Below are 26,448 nucleotides of genomic sequence, written 5' to 3' on the forward strand. Positions count from 1 at the left end.
GTGAGCAGATTTCACCACCAAGCCTTATCTCTCTGAGGTAGCAAGAGAGCAGGTTGAAGAATGAATTTTATCTTCCTGAGGTAGCAAGGAAGCAGATTGAGAATTGAAGATTTTATCTCCCTGAAGTTGCAGTGGAGCAGATCTTCGCAAATGGAATCTTATCTCCATGTATCGGCAAGGGAGCAGATTTCACCACCAAGCCTTATCTCTCCAAGGTAGCAAGAGAACAGGTTGAAGAATGAATTTTATCTTCCTGAGGTAGCAAGGAAGCAGATTGAGAATTGAAGATTTTATCTCCCTAAAGTTGCAGCGGAGCAGATCTTCGCAGATGGAATCTTATCTCTATGTATCGGCAAGGGAGCAGATTTCACCACCAAGCCTTATCTCTCCGAGGTAGCAAGAGAACAGGTTCAAGAATGAATTTTATCTTCCTGAGGTAGCAAGGAAGCAGATTGAGAATTGAAGATTTTATCTCCCTGAAGATACAGCGGAGCAGATCTTCGCAGATGGAATCTTATCTCCATGTATCGGCAATGGAGCAGATTTAATCTCGTCTTCCTAAAGGTGTTTGGAAAAGAGAAGTACCAAAAAGCCAAGAAGTTAAAATTCAATAAGACAAGCAAAATTGGTTTTTTTGAAGTCTTTGCTCTATTCCCGTTACACGCCAATGAGCAAAGATGGGCAGCTGTAGTCAACCAATTTTGCCCGGCCCATTTAACTTATGTAAATAAACCCAAATAAATTAAAATATTTATGATCATCATCAGACCCAAAATAATAAAAAGTAACCCAAACACATTATTACCCTAAAAACCTTTACATAAAATTAAAAGCCCAATCCTAATAAACCTAAAGTCTAGCCCAAATCTGAAAGAGCCCAGCAGAAAAGGGAATTTCAGCAGCAGCTCCTGGAATATACTAGAAGTGCACCAGAGAGACGATTTCTCACAGCTTTCATGAGAGAATTTCTTCGTACAGTCGGTGCATCATACCTGCAAAAGAATATACGAGAGAATGTACAGCCAAATGATAGAGGGAAAATGTATTTTTATTTTTCATTTTTTCTGTAAATTCAGGCTATAAAAAGCTTCATTTTGTACTCCAAAGATTACACACAGAGAATACTGTACGCATACTACACATTCATAAATCAAGCAAAAAGTTTTGAAAGGTGATTTTCCAGTTTTTTTTTCTTCTCTTCATTTCTCTTTTAATTAGTTTGAGGATTAGGCGCTAAGAGGAGCTCTCGATACCAATGATAGCCCAAACATCACAGACATGCGTAGATGTGGGTGAGGATTCAGCAATACTAAAATTTTGTTTAAATCCTTGGAGTTTATTTCATTTTTTTCTTAAAATAATATCATAAGATTCGTTTTTTTTTTTAAAAGAAAGAGTAAAAGGAAGCAATATTATTGGATTTCTAAAATTGGGATCTCCGTTGATAAAACCTGATCATCATCCGCACTATTAGCCATCAAACTGATGAAGGTTAGTGGTTGCGCGATGAAAGGAGCCTTCACAGAACAGGATTTTTGTTTTTTTATCTGAATTTTGGAAAGAAAGCAAAGAAGGAGAAGAGAAAGATACTTACTAAGTCTTTTTTAAAAACTTGTTCAACTGCCTTCAACGAGGAGAATGGGTGCTCTTTACATGCAGATGGTCCCCAAAACAATGGTGATTCGAATGCTAAAAAGAAACCCTAAAAAATTAGTTCCCAGGCTGTGATTTTCGGCTGTAAAAGGGGGCTGTGTTTTGGGATGATGCAGAAAAAAATGGTTTAAATGCCTTAATTTTTTGAAACGGTGCCGTGTAAAACAAAAGGGGGGGAAGGGTCCGCGCATTCGCCCAATTGGAGACCCGACTCCATCCAGATGCGCCAAGGATGGAATATTTACGCAGCAGGCCCCTTCTCTTTGCGCTGCATAAAGATCTGCTCCCCTTTGCGCCTAAATTGCTTTATTCTCTATTTTTAAATTGTTCCTCAGATTTGTATGTTTTGGCATTTTAGTCCCTGTCTTCATGCAATGTTTTAAGATTAGGAATAATTTCAAACATGGTCCCTGTGAAATCAAGTTTGTCATATATGAGTCCTTATTTCATTATTAATAGTTTATTTATTTATGCCAATTGTCCTTCTTAGTTTATTTTGATTGCTATTAAGTAATTTGCTAAATTTATGTTATAGTTTTAAATTTGATTTCATTTGCCTGTACCTGTTGAATTACTTTGTTGATATATTTATTCTTTTTCTTTCTTGTCATTTATATTATTTGTAATGTACATGTTAATTGTGTTATTTGTATTTTTAGTTATTTATTTGTTGCAATTTGGGGTACTTGAATTTCCATACGGTTGTACATTATTTTATGTAATGTTTTTATGTGTTATTATACATGTATATACTTTATAATAATTGGTTTTATTCCATGAACATTATCAATATTAAATTATTATACATATATTTAACTATTTTTTGTCCACATGATATATATGTATTTGTTTTCTAAAATAAAATCACATGTTATATACATTAAATAAATTTTAACTATACATATACAAAAATTATTAGTATATATAATTTAAATACATTTTTAAACATTGGTATTTTTATACATATAGTTTTTTAGATTTATTCACATATATTTCTTATTCAAAAGGAAAATCTCACATATTTTGTATCATTTAAATTATTATTAATACATATGTTTCGAATTTATATTTAGTTTGCATCTATTATTAAAGCTTTGATATCTTTATATATATAGATTTTAATAAACTTGTAATTAATTATATTTTTTTATTATGTATATAATTTATAATAAAATTAAGTTAACCTTGTAATTCCTATTTTAATCAAAGGATATTTCGACATGTAATTATTTCTAACATTTTTTCACATGTATATAGCATATTTTAATTTATTTTTGCTATGGTATATGTTATTATTTTCATATAACTTTATGTAAATATTTTTCTATGTATATATATCTTCTTTTAAAATTATTTATGTGTATAATATTTTTTAAAAACCCTTTTAAATCATGTAATTTATTGTACTTCATATTATCCTTATGTTTTTTACATATATTTGTTGCCTATATAGTATATATATTTACTTCATTTTTTATATACATTATTAATTTTATTTTTTTTATTAATAATTATACCCAATGTTTATTTGTGTGTAAAAGTTTCATAAATTTATTTTGTACATTATTTTATATCATGAATTGTTATTCCTTCATATTTAATACATTTTTTAAGTTATCTTGTGAATTATCAATTTTTGAATAAACTTGTGTTTTAAATATTTTTGTATAATTTGATTTGAACTTTGAGATTTATAATAGTTATTTCAATAAACATATATCCCAAGTTTTATGCAAATGTGTCAACTTATATACATTATATGATCATTAATTCTTTGTTTTGTTTCATACATATTTTTGTATATCATTTTATTTTGTGTTATGACCATGTATATTATTTTTTATTATTCATTATCCATGCTTAAAGAATTTTTTGTTATATTATACCTAGAATGATTGTTAGACATATTAAGCAAGGTTTACTGTATTTTGAGTATATTATTTCATATTTATTGTTTTTTTATAATACATTAAATATTTCATCAATTTTAAAATGAATAAACATGTTTTTAAGCAAATTTCTAAATTTCAATTATTTAAAGCTTTTGAAATAAGGCAATATCTAATATTTGGGGAATTTGGAAAAATTGTGCTCAATCGTACTGGGTATGACTTTTCCGATGAACCAAATATTTAGATAACCTTTTATACTTTTAATGTATGAGTTTTTTTAAAAAAAATTCGAAAATCAATTGCATCTTAAAGGTATAAGGGATCGTATCTAACCGTACTGGGCATGAAACCTCATATCTTTGGAACGAGAGATTTTTGATAGCTAATTTGAGTTATTCAAACATTTTTTATATACCTCGGAAAATATTTTCTTTTAAAACTTTTTAAGGACAGCATCAAATCAATTTGGTACCAATTTTGGGCGTAATGAGGGTGCTAACCCTTCCTCATGCGTAACCGACTCCCGAACCCGTTTTCTATTTTTTTACCTAAACCAAATTTCTTTTTCATTGAATAAAATGTTTTAATAGGTGATCCGATCACACCTAAATCAAGAGATTGGTGGCGACTCCACACTCGGTTTTACAAGTCGATTCCCATTGTTTTTAAAATAAAAAAGGGTTTCGACAGCTTGGCGACTCCACTGGGGACTGAACAAAGAGAGTCAGGCCATAAAATTGATTGTTTGCTGTCCTTTTAATTGAAAATTTGTTTTGAAAAAAATATGATCCTTTTAATTGCATTTGCTTGTGTGATGGTTGTGTTTCGAGTCTTGTCTAATAAATATGGCATTACATTGCATGACCGTTGTGGTTATACCTATTAAGTGGGAGTAAGAAACTATGCTTTCGTGAGGTTTTCACCTTCATATGGGCTAGTGGATTACTTCCGGGATACATCCGTACCTTTGATTCCGTGAGATTTTCATCTCCGTGTGGTCATAGGGAAATGTATTCCCCTGAACCGAACTCGATCTATATGAGCCTATAATGGGTGAGGATTGAGGAATCTGCTGGTTCGGGTACCTTTACTCTAGAACCGAGCTTTATATAGTGAACCTTAAGAACTATCCTTAGGTAGAGCCGCGTTGAACCTTAGTTATTACCCATTTGTGTGTTATGATTATTTTTGTTGTTACACTTGTGTTTTATTGCGCATATTTGATACTAACTTGTGCTTTGTTTTGATTGCTTTTGCATGACATTGCATACTAAATGAGGTTTGGTTCGTATTCGATTGCTAAGTTAGAAAGTTTAACATGAAGAATGAATTTCTTAGTAAAGTTGAGGACAATGCGGCCGTCTGTGCATGGCCGAGAAGTTACAAACTGAGAAAGAGGATAGCCTGACAGAAGGATATACATCAGAGTTGCAGGATTTTACCCGCATCATTGTGGCACAGAATGAGCTGCAGGAGTTGAAGGATATATGGACTAGTTGGGATGAGGGCACTAAACAGTTGTTCTACCAGAGTTATGGTGTTATACCGTACTTGCTCGATGTTAAGGTGGATAAGCGTTTGTTTCGAGGTATGGCTCAATTTTGGAATGCTACTTATAATTGTTTCACATTTGGAGAAGTAGATTTGGTTCCTACCTTAGAAGAATACACTACTTTGTTGAGGAGCCCAAAGGCTCAAGTCAGGAAAATTTATGCTAAGCTTACTAATAGTCAAACTTTTGCGAAGTGGTTGGTGAATATTTCGGGGATGAGTGAATCTTGGGTCACTGCTCGAATTCAACAGAAGGGGATAGTAAGTGTATTCCTTGGGAAAATTTGAGAGATCTGATTTTGACGCACCCAGATGAGAAGAAAAGGGTTGAAATTTTTGCCTTAAGCATCTATGGGTTGGTGATTTTCCCTAGGGCTTTAAGACATGTTGATGAGGCAGTAACTGATTTATTTGATCGTCTCGGGAAAGGAGTCACACCTGTACCTACAATATTAGCCGAGACATTTAGATCTTTGAGCATGTGCCGGACGGCAGGGGAAAGTCGATTTATTGGCTGTGCACAATGGTTAATGGTATAGTTTCACGGGCATTTTTGGAAAGTAGATAAGGTATCGTATCGGGTTTTCTCCGAAGGTTACTCCTCGTTAAAAGAAGAAATAGTAATGCAAAGGAGAAAATATTTCGGAAGAGAAATGGATGGAAATTCTCCAAAATCTCAAGGAAGATGATGTAGAGTGGAGGGCTTTCTGGATGGTTCCCGATGAAATCTTGTATCGATGTGGAGACTATAATTGGATGCCATTATTAGGAATCTGGAGAGCTACTGGATATACTCATTTACTTGCATTAAGGCAGTATAAGTCGAGGTAGTTCATACCTACGACGCACGGGTTAACTCAGTGTGAACTTCCATATAAAGGAGACCATTATAGGAAGAAGGTTCGAGAATTGTCTAATGCTTGGAGGCAGATGCACCGGATGAAAAGGCTGACTGTTGGTTCTATGGTAACACCCGAATATAATGGATGGTTTAGGAAAAGGGTCAATGACAATATTCCTAGACCAAGTTCGAAAAGTGCTCGGGCAACTGAGGAACGGTTACAAATTGCACCGTCGAAGTTAAAGATTATAAAGCAGGATTTTGAGAAGAAGTGTTTTGAGTTCGGGAAGAAGATTGAGCAGTTGGAAGAAGAAAGGATGCACTTGAAGTTAGAAGTGGAGATTCAAAAGTCAGAGGCAGAAAAGTTACAGAAAATGAAAGGTAAAGTTGAGGAAGATTTGGAAAGTTTGAAAACAGATTATAAGAAGCTGCGCTTATCAATGAGGACCACTGGGCTAGGAAAGACTTCGGAATAATGGCGCCAGGAGGTTCGAGAAGAAAGGGCTAAGGCAGATCAATGGGAAAAGAAATACCAGGAGGCTCAAGCTCGAAATGAAGCCTTGGAAAGAAGTTTATTAGAGAGTAAGAATGAAAAAGATGAATTAAGAGCCAGAGTAGCCGAACTTGAGAGATCTTTGTGTTTATACCGGAATCGCAATTCTGTGACAGAGTTGAAAGCAAGCTTAAGTAAAATCGAGGAGATGAAAGGAAAAATAGAAGAACTAGAAACAACATTGCAGAATTGTGAAATGGGGATTGATTTCTTGGAGGCAAACGAGGAGTAATGGAAGAATCAGCTTCATTACTCTCAAGAACAAGTGAGAAACAAGGACCACATCATAGGAGAAGCTGTAACGCAAATTCGAGAAGTAGCTGACTACTTGTAGTCCTTGGCAGTACAGGCAGACGTATTAAGTGTGAAGTATGAGCTGGAGTCAGACAGGGGACAGGAACTAGCTTCATTACTTAGGAAAATTAAAGCCCTGAGTGTTAGGGCGAAGTCATATTTGTAACTCAGTTTTATGTAAAAGTTTTATTTTCTAGTGAAATTTTCTAAAAGGAATTGAATCAGAATTGATGCCTCCTTTGCATTCATGCATTTGCATTACATTACATCATATGCATTAAAAATTATAATAAGATTCTAATTAATTAAAAATTATTTCAGTAATGTGGAAATCAACCAAAATACACCAAATACGCATCCCTACGGTATAAGGAAAAAGACTAAGTCAATGGACAAAAGATTGGAAAAGTTAGAACAAATACAAAAGGATATGCAAGAGTAAATGCAGTTACAGATGCAAGAACGGCTTGATAAGATGCAGCAAGAGATGAAAGAACAGATGATGGAGACCCAAAGAGAGATGATGAGTCAGTTGTCCCAATTGCTGATGGGAAGAATGGATAAGGGAAAAGGTCCAATGATAATATGGGAGAAAGTAATGAAGACCCCCAATATCCTCCTGGCTTCACTCCTGTTCATATGCAGACACAACCAGAAATTAATTTGCAGAAGCCATCTGTTACAATCAGGCCTCAGCAGTTTCAAGCTGGGGTTTCGGTTCCCATGAATTTTTAAGCTAGTTCAGGTTATAATCCTAGTAATAACTCACATAATCCAATAGTCCCTGATTTGGATGAAATTGCAAAAGAAGAAAGAGCAAAGGCAGAATCACCAAGGCAGTTAGAAGAACGGTGCAAATGGCTGGAAGAAAAGGTCAGAGCAATGGAGGTTGGTGATAGACACCCTGAGATTGATGCAAAGGATCTGAGTTTGGTCCCAGACTTAGTACTGCCATACAAGTTCAGGATGTCAGAATTTGAGAAATACAATGGAACGAGCTATCCTGAAGCTCATATCACTATGTTTTGCAGAATAATGATAAGGTATGTTCATAATGATCAATTGCTGATTCATTGCTTCCAAGATAGCTTGGCGGGAGTAGCTGCTAAATGGTACAATCAATTGAATCGAAACAAAATTAGTTCATGGAGAGACTTAGCACAGGCATTCATGAAGCAATACAATCATGTGACAGATATAATTCTCGATAGAATTACTCTGCAGAATATGGAGAAGAAGCCGAATGAAAGTTTTAAGCAGTATGCACAGAGGTGGAGGGAAATGGCTATTCAGGTTCAGCCACCGCTTTTGGAAAAAGAAACCACGATGCTCTTCATTAATACTTTAAAGGCCCCGTTTATAACACATATGCTAGGAAGTGCCATGAGAAGCTTTGCGGATGTGGTCATGACAGGAGAAATGATTAAAAATGCCATAAAAAATGGAAGGATAGACGCGAGAGAAAGTGTTAAAAAGTCTATGCCACGGAAGAAAGAGAATGAGGTGAACAATGCGAACATGGGATATTCAAAGTCTATTACTGTGAGTAAACCAAAAGCAACAACTGCTGGTCAGGGTTCATCATGGCAAGAGTCAGAGACCAGGCAGAATAATGAGAAGATTCAATTTAGACCAATTCCTATGATGTACAAAGAATTATATCAAAGTTTGTTCGATCCACATGTAGTGGCACCTTTTTACTTGAAGCCAATACAGCCTCCGTTCCCTAAATGGTACGATGCTAATGCCTAATGTGAGTGTCACGCAGGAATTGTGGGTCATTCAATAGAAAATTGCACCACTTTCAAGAAACAGGTTGAGAGGTTTATCCAAATGGGCATTGTAAAATTCGATAATGCACCCAGTACTGAAAATCCAATGCCTAATCATACTGATGGTGGGGTAAATGCGATAGATGGAGGATTTGGAAAAAGGACCAAGAGGGATGTTTCGGAAGTAAAAACTCCTTTAAGACGAGTTTGGAAGGAGATGGCAAGAAGAGGATTGGTTATTTCAAAAACAGAAAGAGATGATAATGGGATAGAGAATTATTGTGAGTTCCATCATGAAGAAGGATACAGAATTTAGGAATGTGAAGAATTCAGAGCTGTAATTCAGAGCCAAATGGACAGCAAGGAAATAGAGTTTTATGAGGAGATCAATGAGGAGGAATATATATGTGCGTCAGAGTCCACATCAAGTCCAAAAGTCAATTATCCTGTGGTTATTATCTCGCGTCCTAAGAATGAAGGAGGAGTTCAAATGGCACCGAAGATTATAATTCAGAAGCCCGTAGTTTTTTCTTACAAGGATAATGAGCAGGTCCCTTAGAACTATAATTGTAATGTGACTATTCCGGGAAAGGAGAATTTAGCTAGCCCGTCAAAGGAGGATCAAAATTTAGGGTCTCATACACGCAGTGGAAGGCGATATGATACCCGAACAGAACTGGTGAAAGAAAGAGAGATGCTGGTTGAGCAAAAGAAAGGAAAAGCAGTCGAACTTGATATACCTGTTAACGAACCAGTGAAAGAAGAAGAAGCTAAAGAATTCTTGAAATTTTTGAAACATAGCAAGCACAGTGTAGTGGAACAGTTACGTAAATAGCCGGCCCGCATATCTATATTGGCTCTACTCCTGAGTTCAGAAGTGCATCGGAGTGCATTGATGAATGTGCTAAATGAGACATATGTAACCAACGATATTTCTGTCAGTAAGCTGGATCGGTTGGTTAACAACATAAGTGCAGACAACTTTATCTTTTTCAATGATGACGAGATTCTGCTAGGAGGGATGGGATCTGCTAAAGCTTTGCATATAACTACCAGGTGTAAAGGGTATACGCTGCCAGGGGTATTGGTAGATAACGGTTCAGCATTGAATGTGTTACCTTTGTCCACACTGAACAAGTTACCTGTGGATAGTTCTCATATGAAAGGATGTCAGAACATAGTACGAGCATTTGATGGCACTGAGAGGAGAGTCATCGGAGAATTGAGGTACCCTTGTTGATTGGACCAACCACGTATAAGGTAGATTTTCTAGTAATGGATATTAAGCCCTCTTACAACTGCCTGTTGGGAAGGCCTTGGATACATTCGGCAGGGGCAGTACCTTCATCGTTACATCAAAAGCTGAAGCTGGTATCAGAAGGGCGGTTGGTAACGATAAACACTGAAGAAGATATTATTGCGGCCGTAAACAGTGATGCGCCATATGTAGAAACAGATGAGGAAGCTATTGAGTGTTCTTTCCAGTCTTTGGAGTTTGTGAATGCAACATTCATTACTGAGGGAAGTAGAATTCTGGAACCAAAAATGTCCAAAAATATGATGATGGGTTTGCAGTTGACGGTAGGCCGAGGAGCTATGCCAGGAAAGAGGCTTGGAAGATGCATTCAAGGAAGAATTGCAGTGCCAATGTTAAAAGACAAACAGGATCGCTTTGGATTAGAGTTCAAGCCAGATGCAAAGCGAAGGAAAAAGGAGCTAGAAAGAAGACAAGAAAGAAGAAGAGCTCGAATGAGTGGTGGGGAAATCAAGTGGGAGCCCATGATAATTCCTCATATCTCCAAAATGTTTGTATCAGGTGGCATTATTTATCCTGAACGGGGGATGTTGGAGAAAGAAAACATGGAAGAAGCATTGGGAGATGTGTACATTAATGCCATATTTGAAGAGGCAATTAAAGAGGGGATTTTGTCAAATATTCGTCCATATAAGCCTGGAAGTGTTCTAAACAATTGGACTGCAGAAGATCTTCTTGTAATTTTTAGAGCTTGCTCAGAGTAATGTTCAAAACAAACTTTTTGTTTTAAGCCTAGAAACAATAAAGATTTCTTTATGAAATAGGCTCATGTTCAAACATCATTATTTCAATTAAGTACATTTTTTGCTATCATTTTGAGTAAATGTTATTCTTTTCACAAGCAATTGTGTTATCTAAATAATTATCTTAATTCTTTATTCAATTCATAAACATATTATACAAAGCAATAAATACCAAATTCATTCATTCTTTGTATATTTTTTGTACCTTTAATAGTTCCCTAGATATCAATGTCATGAGCGACGTTGTTACAGACTCAGAATAACTATTTGAGCGAGACATGTGTTTAGAGGGATCTCAGGACTTTGAAGATGACAGAGACTGTGATTTATCTCCAGATTTGTTAAGGATGGTAGAATAAGAGGAAAAGCAAATTTTTCCTCACAAAGAAACCGTAGATATGATGACTTTGGAGGAGGGGAAAGATGTAAAAATTGAAACATGCATAGCTGAAGAGACAAAACGAGACCTTGTTGGGTTACTTCAGGAATTCAAAGATGCTTTTGCATTGTCATACCAGGATATGCTTGGTTTATGTCCTGATATTGCAGTACATTGCCTTCCAATAAGAGAAGATTGCAAGCAGTACAATAGAAGCTTCGACGAATGAGGCCAGATATTGTCTTAAAGATCAAGGAAAAAGTTAAAAAGCAGTTTGATGCGGGATTCCTTCAGGTGATCAAGTACTCAGAATGGGTAGCTAATGTGGTGCCAGTTCCCAAGAAGGACAGCAAGGTGCGAATGTGTCTAGATTATAGAGATCTAAATAAAGCGAGCCCAAAGGACAACTTCCCTTTGCCTCACATTAATACACTAGTGGATAATACGGCTGGTTACTCGTTGTTTTCCTTTATGGATGGTTTCTCGGGGTATAATCAGATCAAGATGCATCCTGAAGATATGGGAAAGACTACTTTTATAACCTTGTGGGGCACGTTTTGTTACAAAGTGATGCCATTTGGATTGAAGAATGCTGGAGCAACATATCAGGGAGCCATGGTGACTTTATTTCATGATATGATGCACAAAGAAATCGAAGTATATGTTGACGATATGATAACCAAATCTCAAACTGAAAAGGAGCACATCCAGGTGTTGAGAAAGTTGTTCATGAGATTGAGGAAATTTCAGTTAAAGCTTAATCCAACAAAGTGTACTTTTGGGGTTAGATCCGAAAAGTTATTGGGTTTTGTGGCCAGTGAGAAGGGAATTAAGATTGATTCAGACAAGGTTCGGGCTATACAGGAGTTGTCTCCACCACGTACCCAAAAGAAGTTCGGAGTTTCCTTGGAAGATTAAATTACATTGTGCGGTTTATTTCTCAATTAACGGAGAAGTGTGACCCTATATTCCGTCTTCTTAAAAAGCATAACCCAGGGGAATGGGATTATGAATGTCAAAAGGCTTTTGATAAAGTTAAAGAATATTTGTCAAGTCCTCCAATATTATCACCCCCAAGTTCAGACAGGCCGTTGATATTGTATTTGACCGTGTTTGGTAATTCAATGGGATGTGTACTTGGTCAACATGACGAATCAAGAAGAAAAGAAAAGGCGATATATTACCTCAGTATGAAATTCACTGAGTGTGAGTTGAGATATTCGCCAATTGAAAATTTGTGTTGTGCTTTGGTTTGGACAACACGAAGATTGAGGCAATATTTGTTGTATCATACAACCTGGCTAATTTCAAAACTGGATCCTTTAAAGTATATGATTGAGTCAAATGCCTTGAACGGAAGGATGGCTAAGTGGCAAATTTTGCTTTTTGAATTTGACATAATTTGCATGAGTCAAAAAGTTGTAAAGGGAAGTGTAATAGCAAATTTTCTGGCTAGCCGAGCTTTAGAAGATTATGAGCCCTTAAATTTTGACTTTCCTAATGAAGAGATAGTGTATGTAGCAGCTACTGAAGAAGATAATACAAAAGGTCACTGTTGGAAATTGAATTTTGACAGAGCCTCAAATGTTGTGGGTAATGGAGTTGGGGCAGTTCTGGTATCCCCAGATGGAGATCATTATCAATTCACATGTAAATTGAATTTTGATTGTACAAATAATATGGCAGAATATGAAGCATGTATCATGGGACTCAGAGCAGCTATAGAACGCAGGGTCAAATTGTTGGAAGTATATGGAGATTCTGCATTGGTAATTTATCAACTTCGAGGTGAATGAGAAACAAGAGATTCTAAGCTAATCAATTATAGAAGGCTGGTGTTGGGGTTAGTTGAGGAGTTTGATGATATTATTTTCAATTATCTCCCGCGCGAAGAAAACTAGATGGCAGATGCTTTGGCTACTTTGGCTTCCATGATCAAAGTAAGCCGACAAGAGGATGTGAAGCCTATTCAGATGAGTATTTATGAGGCCCCGTCTTATTGTTATAATATAGAGGAAGAAGAAAGAGATGATCATCCTTGGTCTCAGGATATATTGCGGTATGTGAGAAATCGTGAGTATCCAGATCAAGCCATGGAGAATGACAAAAGAACGTTGAGAAGGCTCGCTTGCGGTTTTGTATTTGATGGAGAGATTTTGTACAAAAGAAAGAAGGATCAAGTATTGTTGAGATGCGTGGATGCCGTAAAGTCGAAGAAAATCTTGGAAGAAGTGCACGAAGGTATTTGTGGGACGCACGCCAATGGATTCACAATGGCCAGACAAATTATGTGGTTTGGATATTATTGGCCTACCATGGAAGGGGACTGCATCAGTTATGCTAAGAAATGTGACAAATGTCAAATTTATGGTGATAAGATTCATGTACCTCCCTTGCCCTTGCATGTTATGACTTCTCCATGGCCATTTTCCATGTGGGGCATGGATGTCATAGGGCCAATTTCACCTAAGGCTTCAAATGGGCACTGTTTCATTTTTGTAGTCATTGATTATTTTACCAAGTGGGTGGAAGCTGCTTCGTACGCCAACGTAACTAAATCGGCAGTCAGTAGATTCTTAAAGAAGGAAATTATATGTCGATATGGAATGCCTGAGAAAATCATATCCGATAATGCACTAAATTTGAACAATAGTACAATAGCAGAGGTCTGTAGTCAGTTTAAAATCAGACATCATAACTCGTCACCATATCGTCCGAAGATGAATGAGGCAGTGGAAGCAGCTAATAAAAATATTAAGAAGATTGTGGGGAAAATGACCGAAATGTACAAAGATTGGCATGAAAAGTTGTCATTCGCTCTTTATGCTTATCGAACATCTGTCAGAACTTCTACTGGGGCAACACCGTTCTCATTGGTCTATGGGATGGAAGCAATTCTGCCCATTGAAGTGGAAATACCTTCTCTTCGAGTTTTGTCAGAATTAAAGTTAGATGAAGCAGAATGGATAGAGTCTCGATATGATCAGTTGAACTTGATTGAGGAAAAGAGGCTAAAGGCTATTCAGCATGGACAGATGTATCAAAAGAGAATGATGCGGGCTTATGAAAAAAAGGTTCGCCCAAGAGAGTTTCATGAGGGAGATTTGGTTTTGAAAAAGATTCTTCCCATACAAAAAGATTTCAGAGGTAAATGGATGCCGAATTGGGAGGGGCCCTATGTGGTGAAGAAAGCTTTCTCTGGTGGTGCATTAATACTAGCCGAAATGGATGGAAAGAATTTATCTAATCCAGTGAACTCGGATGCAGTCAAAAAGTACTACACTTGACAAGGGAGGGAAGCCAAAGTGAAAACCCGCAAAGGGCGCTTTGAGACTTTAAAAAAAATGGGGGGCAAAGTGAAAACCCGCAAAGGGCACTTTGATACTCAAATAAAAATGGAAAGGGCCAAAGTGAAAACTCGCAGAGGACGCTTTGAGACCCCATAATAAAAAAGAAAAAAAGAGAAAAATGATAGGCCAAGGTGAAAACCCGCAAAGGGCGCCTTGTGACCAAAGGGGATTTGAGTTGAAAACCCGAAAAGGGCGGCTCAAATATGGATCCAAAGTGAGGAGGCTGTGATCTTGATATACTTGAATTAACCATGAAGGGAATATGTTGCATCTTAGGGCATTGACAAAGTACTTCTGATCTCTTAAACACATGTTGAGTTTGAATTGGTCTTCAAGAAGTTTTTACGGAGAAGCTCAGGTTACGATAACAAGGGTACCTAGTCTTCATTTTCAGTAAATTAGTTATCTTTATCCTTTCTTTTTCAAGATATACATTCCTAAATTAATGGCCATTGTTGTTCTTTTGATAATTTACTTTGAATTCAAGGCTAATTTCCATTCTTGTTCATTAATCACAATTTGATTGCAAGCATGTTGCATTGACATAATGATGAATGAACTAGTGATGTTTTTACAATAGAAGTTTTGCATATTATTCTAGGAGTTTCTAAGTAATACAAGAATCTGAAGTGAGATAATTGTTTAGAATACGCTCAAGTTCAAGGATATATTTGGATAAATCACTTTTTTTAGATCTCTGTCCAAATGATAATGGAGCAAACAGGCAGGATATAGTATTGATGATGCAATTTTATTCTCGAGAAAAATGAAATGACGTTCATACAGAGAGCAGAAATGCACATTTGGCTATAGCACCTGAGAAGTGAGGTAGTAGATTAAATAAAAGGAAATTCAACTATGAGTTACAATGTTTTGTCTCAAAAGCAGTAGTAGAAGGGATGTTGGAATTACAGTGGGGCAAGCTCGCCAGACGAGATAGGTTGTTTCTTTGGGATACTTCTTCAAGAAGATGGTTGAGCAAATGCGTCAGTAACAGTATTAATGAACAACGAGTGACGATACCCTAATTTGTTAAAATGGAATCATCCTCATTTTTGCATATATTATTCATACCACATTTAGTTAGGAGCATTGGGTTATTTCGATCATAGCATCCTAATTATTTGGCCTAAGCATGTGCATGTAAAATGGAGTCTACAGGATAAGTCCCCCGGAGGGCAATGTAGCAACATTGGTAAAGATTGAAGATCTTATTTCCCTGAAGTTGCAGTGGAATAAATCCTCGCAGATAGAATCTTATCTTCATGTATCGGCAATGGAGAATATTTCACCACCAAGCCATATCTCTCTGAGGTAGCAAGAGAGCAGGTTGAAGAATGAGTCTTATCTTCCTGAGGTAGCAAGGAAGCAGATTGAGAATTGAAGATTTTATCTCCCTGAAGTTGCAGCGGAGCAGATCTTCGCAGATGGAATCTTATCTCCATGTATCGGCAAGTGAGCAGATTTCACCACCAAGCCTTATCTCTCTGAGGTAGCAAGAGAGCAGGTTGAAGAATGAATTTTATCTTCCTGAGGTAGCAAGGAAGCAGATTGAGAATTGAAGATTTTATCTCCCTGAAGTTGCAGCGGAGCAGATCTTCGCAGATGGAATCTTATCTCCATGTATCGGCAAGGGAGCAGATTTCACCACCAAGCCTTATCTCTCCAAGGTAGCAAGAGAACAGGTTGAAGAATGAATTTTATCTTCCTGAGGTAGCAAGGAAGCAGATTGAGAATTGAAGATTTTATCTCCCTGAAGTTAAAGCGGAGCAGATCTTCGCAGATGGAATCTTATCTCCATGTATAGGCAAGGGAGCAGATTTCACCACCAAGCCTTATCTCTCCGAGGTAGCAAGAGAACAGGTTCAAGAATGAATTTTATCTTCCTGAGGTAGCAAGGAAGTAGATTGAGAATTGAAGATTTTATCTCCCTGAAGATGCAGCGGAGCAGATCTTCGCAGATGGAATCTTATCTCCATGTATCGGTAATGGAGCAGATTTAATCTCGTCTTCCTAAAGGTGTTTGGAAAAGAGAAGTACCAAAAAGCCAAGAAGTTAAAATTCAATAAGACAAGCAAAATTGGTTTTTTTGAAGTCTTTGCTCTATTCCCGTTACACGCCAATGAGCAAATATGGGCAGCTGTAGTCAACCAATTTTGCCCGGGCCCATTTAACTTATGTAAATAAACCCAAATAAATTAAAATATTTATGATCATCATCAGACCCAAAATAATAAAAAGTAACCCAAACACATTATTACCCTAAAAACCTTTACATAAAATTAAAAGCCCAATCCTAATAAACCTAAAGTCTAGCCCAAATCTAAAAGAGCCCAGCAGAAAAGGGAATTTCAGCAGCAGCTCCTGGAATATACTAGAAGTGCACCAGAGAGACGGTTTCTCACAGCTTTCACGAGGGAATTTCTTCGTACAGTCGGTGCATCATACCTGCAAAAGAATATACGAGAGAATGTACAGCCAAATGATAGAGGGAAAATGTATTTTTATTTTTCATTTTTTCTGTAAATTCAGGCTTTAAAAAGCCTCATTTTGTACTCCAAAGATTACACACAGAGAATACTGTACGCATACTACACATTCATAAATCAAGCAAAAAGTTTTGAAAGGTGATTTTCCAGTTTTTTTTTTCTTCTCTTCATTTCTCTTTTAATTAGTTTGAGGATTAGGCGCTAAGAGGAGCTCTCGATACCAATGATAGCCCAAACATCACAGACATGCGTAGATGTGGGTGAGGATTGAGCAATACTAAAATTTTGTTTAAATCCTTGGAGTTTATTTCATTTTTTTCTTAAAATAATATCATAAGATTCGTTTTTTTTTAAAAAAAAGGAAGAGTAAAAGGTAGCAATATTATTGGATTTCTAAAATTGGGATCTCCGTTGATAAAACCCGATCATCATCCGCACTATTAGCCATCAAACTGATGAAGGTTAGTGGTTGCGCAATGAAAGGAGCCTTCACAGAACAGGATTTTTGTTTTTTTATCTGAATTTTGGAAAGAAAGCAAAGAAGGAGAAGAGAAAGATACTTACTAAGTCTTTTTTAAAAACTTGTTCAACTGCCTTCAATGAGGAGAATGGGTACTCTTTACATGCAGATGGTCCCCAAAACAATGGTGATTCGAATGCTAAAAAGAAACCCTAAAAAATTAGTTCCCAGGCTGTGATTTTTGGCTGTAAAAGGGGCTGTGTTTTGGGGATGATGCAGAAAAAAATGGTTTAAATGCCTTAATTTTTTGAAACAGTGCCGTGTAAAACAAAAGGGGGGGAAGGGTCCGCGCATTCGCCCAATTGGAGACCCGACTCTATCCAGATGCGCCAAGGATGGAATATTTACGCAGCAGGCCCCTTCTCTTTGCGCTGCATAAAGATCTGCTCCCCTTTGCGCCTAAATTGCTTTATTCTCTGTTTTTAAATTGTTCCTCAGATTTGTATGTTTTGGCATTTTAGTCCCTGTCTTCATGCAATGTTTTAAGATTAGGAATAATTTCAAACATGGTCCCTGTGAAATCAAGTGTGTCATATATGAGTCCTTATTTCATTATTAATAGTTTATTTATTTATGCCAATTGTCCTTCTTAGTTTATTTTGATTGCTATTAAGTAATTTGCTAAATTTATGTTATAGTTTTAAATTTGATTTCATTTGCCTGTACCTGTTGAATTACTTTGTTGATATATTTATTCTTTTTCTTTCTTGTCATTTATATTATTTGTAATGTACATGTTAATTGTGTTATTTGTATTTTTAGTTATTTATTTGTTGTAATTTGGGGTACTTGAATTTCCATACGGTTGTACATTATTTTATGTAATGTTTTTATGTGTTATTATACATGTATATACTTCATAATAATTGGTTTTATTCCATGAACATTATCAATATTAAATTATTATACATATATTTAACTATTTTTTGTCCACATGATATATATGTATTTGTTTTCTAAAATAAAATCACATGTTATATACATTAAATAAATTTTAACTATACATATACAAAAATTATTAGTATATATAATTTAAATACATTTTTAAAATAAAAAAGGGTTTCGACAGCTTGGCGACTCCACTGGGGACTGAACAAAGAGAGTCAGGCCATAAAATTGATTGTTTGCTGTCCTTTTAATTGAAAATTTGTTTTGAAAAAAATATGATCCTTTTAATTGCATTTGCTTGTGTGATGGTTGTGTTTCGAGTCTTGTCTAATAAATATGGCATTACATTGCATGACCGTTGTGGTTATACCTATTAAGTGGGAGTAAGAAACTATGCTTTCGTGAGGTTTTCACCTTCATATGGGCTAGTGGATTACTTCCGGGATACATCCGTACCTATGATTCCGTGAGATTTTCATCTCCGTGTGGTCATAGGGAAATGTATTCCCCTGAACCGAACTCAATCTATATGAGCCTATAATGGGTGAGGATTGAGGAATCTGCTGGTTCGGGTACCTTTACTCTAGAATCGAGCTTTATATAGTGAACCTTAAGAACTATCCTTAGGTAGAGCCGCGTTGAACCTTAGTTATTACCCATTTGTGTCTTATGATTATTTTTGTTGTTACACTTGTGTTTTATTGCGCATATTTGATACTAACTTGTGCTTTGTTTTGATTGCGTTTTGCATGACATTGCATACTAAATGAGGTGTTGGTTCGTATTCGATTGCTAAGTTAGAAAGTTTAACATGAAGAATGAATTTCTTAGTAAAGTTGAGGACAATGCGGCCGTCTGTGCATGGCCGAGAAGTTACAAACTGAGAAAGAGGATAGCCTGACAGAAAGATATACATCAGAGTTGCAGGATTTTACCCGCATCATTGTGGCACAGAATGAGCTGCAGGAGTTGAAGGATATATGGACTAGTTGGGATGAGGGCACTAAACAGTTGTTCTACCAGAGTTATGGTGATATACCGTACTTGCTCGATGTTAAGGTGGATAAGCGTTTGTTTCGAGGTATGGCTCAATTTTGGAATGCTACTTATAATTGTTTCACATTTGGAGAAGTAGATTTGGTTCCTACCTTAGAAGAATACACTACTTTGTTGAGGAGCCCAAAGGCTCAAGTCAGGAAAATTTATGCTAAGCTTACTAATAGTCAAACTTTTGCGAAGAGGTTGGTGAATATTTCGGGGATGAGTGAATCTTGGGTCACTGCTCGAATTCAACAGAAGGGGGATAGTAAGTGTATTCCTTGGGAAAATTTGAGAGATCTGATTTTGACGCACCCAGATGAGAAGAAAAGGGTTGAAATTTTTGCCTTAAGCATCTATGGGTTGGTGATTTTCCCTAGGGCTTTAAGACATGTTGATGAGGCAGTAACTGATTTATTTGATCGTCTCGGGAAAGGAGTCACACCTGTACCTGTAATATTAGCCGAGACATTTAGATCTTTGAGCATGTGCCGGACGGCAGGGGAAAGTCGATTTATTGGCTGTGCACAATAGTTAATGGTATAGTTTCACGGGCATTTTTGGAAAGTAGATAAGGTATCGTATCGGGTTTTCTCCGAAGGTTACTCCTCGTTAAAAGAAGAAATAGTAATGCAAAGGAGAAAATATTTCGGAAGAGAAATGGATGGAAATTCTCCAAAATCTCAAGGAAGATGATGTAGAGTGGAGGGCTTTCTAGATGGTTCCCGATGAAATCTTGTATCGATGTGGAGACTATAATTGGGTGCCATTATTAGGAATCTGGAGAGCTACTGGATATACTCATTTACTTGCATTAAGGCAGTATAAGTCGAGGTAGTTCATACCTACGACGCACGGGTTAACTCAGTGTGAACTTCCATATAAAGGAGACCATTATAGGAAGAAGGTTCGAGAATTGTCTGATGCTTGGAGGCAGATGCACCAGATGAAAAGGCTGACTGTTGGTTCTATGGTAACCCCCGAATATAATGGATGGTTTAGGAAAAGGGTCAATGATAATATTCCTAGACCAAGTTCAGAAAGTGCTCGGGCAACTGAGGAACGGTTACAAATTGCCCCGTCGAAGTGAAAAATTATAAAGCAGGATTTTGAGAAGAAGAGTTTTGAGTTCGGGAAGAAGATTAAGCAGTTGGAAGAAGAAAGGATGCACTTGAAGTTAGAAGTGGAGATTCAAAAGTCAGAGGCAGAAAAGTTACAGAAAATGAAGGGTAAAGTTGAGGAAGATTTGGAAAGTTTGAAAACAGATTATAAGAAGCTGCGCTTATCAATGAGGACCACTGGGCTAGGAAAGACTTCGGAATAATGGCACCAGGAGGTTCGAGAAGAAAGGGCTAAGGCAGATCAATGGGAAAAGAAATATCAGGAGGCTCAAGCTCGAAATGAAGCCTTGGAAAGAAGTTTATCAGAGAGTAAGAATGAAAAAGATGAATTAAGAGCCAGAGTAGCCGAACTTGAGAGATCTTTGTGTTTATACCGGAATCGCAATTCTGTGACAGAGTTGAAAGCAAGCTTAAGTAAAATCGAGGAGATGAAAGGAAAAATAGAAGAACTAGAAACAACATTGCAGAATTGTGAAATGGGGATTGATTTCTTGTAGGCAAACGAGGAGTAATGGAAGAATCAACTTCATTACTCTCAAGAACAAGTGAGAAACAGGGACCACATCATGGGAGAAGCTGTAATGCAAATTCGAGAAGTAGCTGACTACTTGTAGTCCTTGGCAGTACAGGCAGACGTATTAAGTGTGAAGTATGAGCTGGAGTCAGACAGGGGACAGGAACTAGCTTCATTACTTAGGAAAATTAAAGCCCTGAGTGTTAGGGCGAAGTCATATTTGTAACTCAGTTTTATGTAAAAAGTTTTATTTTCTAGTGAAATTTTCTAAAAGGAATTGAATCAGAATTGATGCCTCCTTTGCATTCATGCATTTGCATTACATTACATCATATGCATTAAAAATTATAATAAGATTCTAATTAATTAAAAATTATTTCAGTAATGTGGAAATCAACCAAAATACACCAAATACGCATCCCTACGGTATGAGGAAAAAGACTAAGTCAATGGACAAAAGATTGGAAAAGTTAGAACAAATACAAAAGGATATGCAAGAGTAAATGCAGTTACAGATGCAAGAACGGCTTGATAAGATGCAGCAAGAGATGAAAGAACAGATGATGGAGACCCAAAGAGAGATGATGAGTCAGTTGTCCCAATTGCTAATGGGAAGAATGGATAAGGGAAAAGGTCCAATGATAATATGGGAGAAAGTAATGAAGACCCCCACTATCCTCCTGGCTTCACTCCTGTTCATATGCAGACACAACCAGAAATTAATTTGCAGAAGCCATCTGTTACAATCAGGCCTCAGCAGTTCCAAGCTGGGGTTTCGGTTCCCATGAATTTTTAAGCTAGTTCAGGTTATAATCCTAGTAATAACTCACATAATCCAATAGTCCCTGATGTGGATGAAATTGCAAAAGAAGAAAGAGCAAAGGCAGAATCGCCAAGGCAGTTAGAAGAACGGTGCAAATGGCTGGAAGAAAAGGTCAGAGCAATGGAGGTTGGTGATAGACACCCTGAGATTGATGCAAAGGATCTGAGTTTGGTCCCAGACTTAGTACTGCCATACAAGTTCAGGATGTCAGAATTTGAGAAATACAATGGAACGAGCTATCCTGAAGCTCATATCACTATGTTTTGCAGAATAATGATAGGGTATGTTCATAATGATCAATTGCTGATTCATTGCTTCCAAGATAGCTTGGCGGGAGCAGCTGCTAAATGGTACAATCAATTGAATCGAAACAAAATTAGTTCATGGAGAGACTTAGCACAAGCATTCATGAAGCAATACAATCATGTGACAGATATAATTCTCGATAGAATTACTCTGCAGAATATGGAGAAGAAGCCGAATGAAAGTTTTAAGCAGTATGCACAGAGGTGGAGGGAAATGGCTATTCAGGTTCAGCCACCGCTTTTGGAAAAAGAAACCACGATGCTCTTCATTAATACTTTAAAGGCCCCGTTTATAACACATATGCTAGGAAGTGCCACGAGAAGCTTTGCGGATGTGGTCATGACCGGAGAAATGATTAAAAATGCCATAAAAAATGGAAGGATAGACGCGAGAGAAAGTGCTAAAAAGTCTATGCCACGGAAGAAAGAGAATGAGGTGAACAATGCGAACTGGGATATTCAAAGTCTATTACTGTGAGTCAACCAAAAGCAACAACTGCTGGTCAGGGTTCATCATGGCAAGAGTCAGGGACCAGGCAGAATAATGAGAAGATTCAATTTAGACCAATTCCTATGATGTACAAAGAATTATATCAAAGTTTGTTCGATCCACATGTAGTGGCACCTTTTTACTTGAAGCCAATACAGCCTCCGTTCCCTAAATGGTACGATGCTAATGCCTAATGTGAGTGTCACGCAGGAATTGTGGGTCATTCGATAGAAAATTGCACCACTTTCAAGAAACAGGTTGAGAGGTTTATCCAAATGGGCATTGTAAAATTCGATAATGCACCCAGTACTGAAAATCCAATGCCTAATCATACTGATGGCGGGGTAAATGCGATAGATGGAGGATTTGGAAAAAGGACCAAGAGGGATGTTTCGGAAGTAAAAACTCCTTTAAGACGAGTTTGGAAGGAGATGGCAAGAAGAGGATTGGTTATTTCAAAAACAGAAAGAGATGATAATGGGATAGAGAATTATTGTGAGTTCCATCATGAAGAAGGATACAGAATTTAGGAATGTGAAGAATTCAGAGCTGTAATTCAGAGCCAAATGGACAGCAAGGAAATAGAGTTTTATGAGGAGATCAATGAGGAGGAATATATATGTGCGTCAGAGTCCACATCAAGTCCAAAAGTCAATTATCCTGTGGTTATTATCTCGCATCCTAAGAATGAAGCAGGAGTTCAAATGGCACCGAAGATTATAATTCAGAAGCCCGTAGTTTTTTCTTACAAGGATAATGAGCAGGTCCCTTGGAACTATGATTGTAATGTGACTATACCGGGAAAGGAGAATTTAGCTAGCCCGTCAAAGGAGGATCAAAATTTAGGGTCTCATACACGCAGTGGAAGGCGATATGATACCCAAACAGAACTGGTGGAAGAAAGAGAGATGCTGGTTGAGCAAAAGAAAGGAAAAGCAGTCGAACTTGATATACCTGTTAACGAACCAGTGAAAGAAGAAGAAGCTAAAGAATTCTTGAAATTTCTGAAACATAGCAAGTACAGTGTAGTGGAACAGTTACGTAAACAGTCGGCCCGCATATCTATATTGGCTCTACTCCTGAGTTCAGAAGTGCATCGGAGTGCATTGATGAAGGTGCTAAATGAGATATATGTAACCAACGATATTTCTGTCAGTAAGCTGGATCGGTTGGTTAACAACATAAGTGCAGACAACTTTATCTTTTTCAATGATGACTAGATTCTGCTAGGAGGGATGGGATCTGCTAAAGCTTTGCATATAACTACCAGGTGTAAAGGGTATACGCTGCCAGGGGTATTGGTAGATAACGGTTCAGCATTGAATGTGTTACCTTTGTCCACACTGAACAAGTTACCTGTGGATAGTTCTCATATGAAAGGATGTCAGAACATAGTACGAGCATTTGATGGCACAGAGAGGAGAGTCATCGGAGAATTGAGGTACCCTTGTTGATTGGACCAACCACGTATAAGGTAGATTTTCTAGTAATGGATATTAAGCCCTCTTACAACTTCCTGTTGGGAAGGCCTTGGATACATTCGGCAGGGGTAGCACCTTCATCGTTACATCAAAAGCTAAAGCTGGTATCAGAAGGGCGGTTGGTAACGATAAACACTGAAGAAGATATTATTGCGGCCGTAAACAGTGATGCGCCATATGTAGAAACAGATGAGGAAGCTATTGAGTGTTCTTTCCAGTCTTTGGAGTTTGTGAATGCAACATTCATTACTGAGGGAAGTAGAATTCTGGAACCAAAAATGTCCAAAAATATGATGATGGGTTTGCAGTTGACGGTAGGCCGAGGAGCTATGCCAGGAAAGGGGCTTGGAAGATGCATTCAAGGAAGAATTGCAGTGCCAATGTTAAAAGACAAACAGGATCGCTTTGGATTAGAGTTCAAGCCAGATGCAAAGCGAAGGAAAAAGGAGCTAGAAAGAAGACAAGAAAGAAGAAGAGCTCGAATGAGTGGTGGGGAAATCAAGTGGGAGCCCATGATAATTCCTCATATCTCCAAAATGTTTGTATCAGGTGGCATTATTTATCCTGAACGGGGGATGTTGGAGAAAGAAAACATGGAAGAAGCATTGGGAGATGTGTACATTAATGCCATATTTGAAGAGGCAATTAAAGAGGGGATTTTGTCAAATATTCGTCCATATAAGCCTGGAAGTGTTCTAAACAATTGGACTGCAGAAGATCTTCTTGTAATTTTTAGAGCTTACTCAGAGTAATGTTCAAAACAAACTTTTTGTTTTAAGCCTAGAAACAATAAAGATTTCTTTATGAAATAGGCTCATGTTCAAACATCATTATTTCAATGAAGTACATTTTTTGCTATCATTTTGAGTAAATGTTATTCTTTTCACAAGCAATTGTGTTATCTAAATAATTATCTTAATTCTTTATTCAATTCATAAACATATTATACAAAGCAATAAATACCAAATTCATTCATTCTTTGTATATTTTTTGTACCTTTAATAGGTCCCTAGATATCAATGTCATGAGCGACGTTGTTACACACTCAGAATAACTATTTGAGCGAGACATGTGTTTAGAGGGATCTCAGGACTTTGAAGATGACAGAGACTGTGATTTATCTCCAGATTTGTTAAGGATGGTAGAATAAGAGGAAAAGCAAATTTTCCTCACAAAGAAACCGTAGATATGATGACTTTGGAGGAGGGGAAAGTTGTAAAAATTGGAACATGCATAGCTGAAGAGACAAAACGAGACCTTGTTGGGTTACTTCAGGAATTCAAAGATGTTTTTGCATGGTCATACCAGGATATGCTTGGTTTATGTCCTGATATTGCAGTACATTGCCTTCCAATAAGAGAAGATTGCAAGCAGTACAATAGAAGCTTCGACGAATGAGGCCAGATATTGTCTTAAAGATCAAGGAAAAAGTTAAAAAGCAGTTTGATGCGGGATTCCTTCAGGTGATCAAGTACTCAGAATGGGTAGCTAATGTGGTGCCAGTTCCCAAGAAGGACAGCAAGGTGCGAATGTGTCTAGATTATAGAGATCTAAATAAAGCGAGCCCAAAGGACAACTTCCCTTGCCTCACATTAATACACTAGTGGATAATACGGCTGGTTACTCGTTGTTTTCCTTTATGGATGGTTTCTCGGGGTATAATCAGATCAAGATGCATCCTGAAGATATGGGAAAGACTACTTTTATAACCTTGTGGGGCACGTTTTGTTACAAAGTGATGCCATTTGGATTGAAGAATGCTGGAGCAACATATCAGGGAGCCATGGTGACTTTATTTCATGATATGATGCACAAAGAAATCGAAGTATATGTTGACGATATGATAACCAAATCTCAAACTGAAAAGGAGCACATCCAGGTGTTGAGAAAGTTGTTCATGAGATTGAGGAAATTTCAGTTAAAGCTTAATCCAACAAAGTGTACTTTTGGGGTTAGATCCGAAAAGCTATTGGGTTTTGTGGTCAGTGAGAAGGGAATTAAGATTGATTCAGACAAGGTTCGGGCTATACAGGAGTTGTCTCCACCATGTACCCAAAAGAAGTTCGGAGTTTCCTTGGAAGATTAAATTACATTGCGCGGTTTATTTCTCAATTAACGGAGAAGTGTGACCCTATATTCCGTCTTCTTAAAAAGCATAACCCAGGGGAATGGGATGATGAATGTCAAAAGGCTTTTGATAAAGTTAAAGAATATTTGTCAAGTCCTCCAGTATTATCACCCCCAAGTTCAGACAGGCCGTTGATATTGTATTTGACCGTGTTTGGTAATTCAATGGGATGTGTACTTGGTCAACATGACGAATCAAGAAGAAAAGAAAAGGCGATATATTACCTCAGTATGAAATTCACTGAGTGTGAGTTGAGATATTCGCCAATTGAAAAATTGTGTTGTGCTTTCGTTTGGACAACACGAAGA

Source organism: Gossypium hirsutum, chromosome A01 (genome assembly GCF_007990345.1).
Source record: "Gossypium hirsutum isolate 1008001.06 chromosome A01, Gossypium_hirsutum_v2.1, whole genome shotgun sequence".
Classification (NCBI taxonomy): Eukaryota; Viridiplantae; Streptophyta; class Magnoliopsida; order Malvales; family Malvaceae; genus Gossypium; species Gossypium hirsutum.